We start from the raw sequence: 2,500 nt of genomic DNA on the forward strand, positions 1-2,500 counted from the left end.
ATCTTATTGCGAAAGTCAAAATCGCACGCTCTCACGGCGATTTGCCCCCGTATACGCCTGGGCGTAAGCCCGTGCGTCGCCGACCTAGCGGCCTGCCGATCGGTATTTAGAGGGAGGCACTTTGAAAGCAACACGCCGTTGGAACTTTGAAAAATTTCGATGCGTCGCCAAAGTTCGTACTTTTCGATAAAATCTTCGTCCTATGATACATTTCGATCAAGAACTACATTGATCGTCATGAAACTGTTTTTTTTTTTGGGAGACGTGTACGCTCCTTTTCATAAAGGAGACTATCTTATTGCGAAAGTCAAAATCGCACGCTCTCACGGCGATTTGCCCCCGTATACGCCTGGGCGTAAGCCCGTGCGTCGCCGACCTAGCGGCCTGCCGATCGGTATTTAGAGGGAGGCACTTTGAAAGCAACACGCCGTTGGAACTTTGAAAAATTTCGATGCGTCGCCAAAGTTCGTACTTTTCGATAAAATCTTCGTCCTATGATACATTTCGATCAAGAACTACATTGATCGTCATGAAACTGTTTTTTTTTTTGGGAGACGTGTACGCTCCTTTTCATAAAGGAGACTATCTTATTGCGAAAGTCAAAATCGCACGCTCTCACGGCGATTTGCCCCCGTATACGCCTGGGCGTAAGCCCGTGCGTCGCCGACCTAGCGGCCTGCCGATCGGTATTTAGAGGGAGGCACTTTGAAAGCAACACGCCGCTGGAACTTTGAAAAATTTCGGAGCGCACCTAAAGTTCGTTATTTTGGCTAAACGGAGCGAAAATCTGCATTTATACCATCACGGACGTTAGTTTAATAGCGTTTAACGATGGATCCACGGTACAGAATGCAAAAATATGATTGTTAAAATTTTCGACTAATCGGTTCTAAGAGGCGAAGCAATACGCCGCTGGGACTTTGAAATATTTCGGAGCGCACCTAAAGTTCGTTATTTTGGCTAAACGGAGCGAAAATCTGCATTTATACCATCACGGACGTTAGTTTAATAGCGTTTAACGATGGATCCACGGTACAGAATGCAAAAATATGATTGTTAAAATTTTCGACTAATCGGTTCTAAGAGGCGAAGCAATACGCGGCTGGGACTTTGAAATATTTCGGAGCGCACCTAAAGTTCGTTATTTTGGCTAAACGGAGCGAAAATCTGCATTTATACCATCACGGACGTTAGTTTAATAGCGTTTAACGATGGATCCACGGTACAGAATGCAAAAATATGATTGTTAAAATTTTCGACTAATCGGTTCTAAGAGGCGAAGCAATACGCCGCTGGGACTTTGAAATATTTCGGAGCGCACCTAAAGTTCGTTATTTTGGCTAAACGGAGCGAAAATCTGCATTTATACCATCACGGACGTTAGTTTAATAGCGTTTAACGATGGATCCACGGTACAGAATGCAAAAATATGATTGTTAAAATTTTCGACTAATCGGTTCTAAGAGGCGAAGCAATACGCCGCTGGGACTTTGAAATATTTCGGAGCGCACCTAAAGTTCGTTATTTTGGCTAAACGGAGCGAAAATCTGCATTTATACCATCACGGACGCTAGTTTAATAGCGTTTAACGATCGATCCACGGTACAGAATGCAAAAATATGATTGTTAAAATTTTCGACTAATCGGTTCTAAGAGGCGAAGCAATACGCCGCTGGCACTTTGAAATATTTCGGAGCGCACCTAAAGTTCGTTATTTTGGCTAAACGGAGCGAAAATCTGCATTTATACCATCACGGACGTTAGTTTAATAGCGTTTAACGATGGATCCACGGTACAGAATGCAAAAATATGATTGTTAAAATTTTCGACTTATCGGTTCTGGATCACTGAAAAATCAAAAAAAATTATTAATTTTGATTAATTAAATTACATATGTAGTTTTATATTGTTATAGTCTCGTATTTGTTAATGTTTTGTCGTAAGAAAATGCAAAAATATCGTTTTAATGTTTTCGTCTCATCGGTTCTGGATCGCTGAAAAATCAAAAAAAAATATTAATTTTGATTAATTAAATTACAAATGGAGTTTTATATTGCTATAGTCGCTTATTTGTTAATGTTTTACCGTAAGAAAATGCAAAAATATCGTTTTAATATTTTCATCTCATCGGTTCTGGGCGGTTTTAAAATTTTTTAAAATATTAATTAAACCCATGATTTACATGAGAATGTGAATTTATTATGTCCTGCATGTTAATTTATTAATTTTCATGTATAGAACGTTATAAAATGAAAGGATATGTTCGACGATATTTTCAGTCTAAGTTTTACCGTGCCGGCGGGATGGTACGCTCTCACGGCGGTTTGCACAGGCATACGCCTGGGCGTAAGCCCATGCGTCGCCGACCTAGCGGCCGGCCGTTCGGTATTTATAGGAAGGCACTTTCGGTTCGCTCGGACCGGTCGGGAGTAGCGTCGAGCGTGTGGCTCTTTTATGACTTCGGTTGAAAAGCAGTCTACCGCTCCTCGAGAATATACTT

The sequence above is a fragment of the Osmia lignaria genome, unplaced genomic scaffold, assembly GCF_051020975.1.
Source record: "Osmia lignaria lignaria isolate PbOS001 unplaced genomic scaffold, iyOsmLign1 scaffold0067, whole genome shotgun sequence".
In the NCBI taxonomy this organism is placed as follows: Eukaryota; Metazoa; Arthropoda; class Insecta; order Hymenoptera; family Megachilidae; genus Osmia; species Osmia lignaria.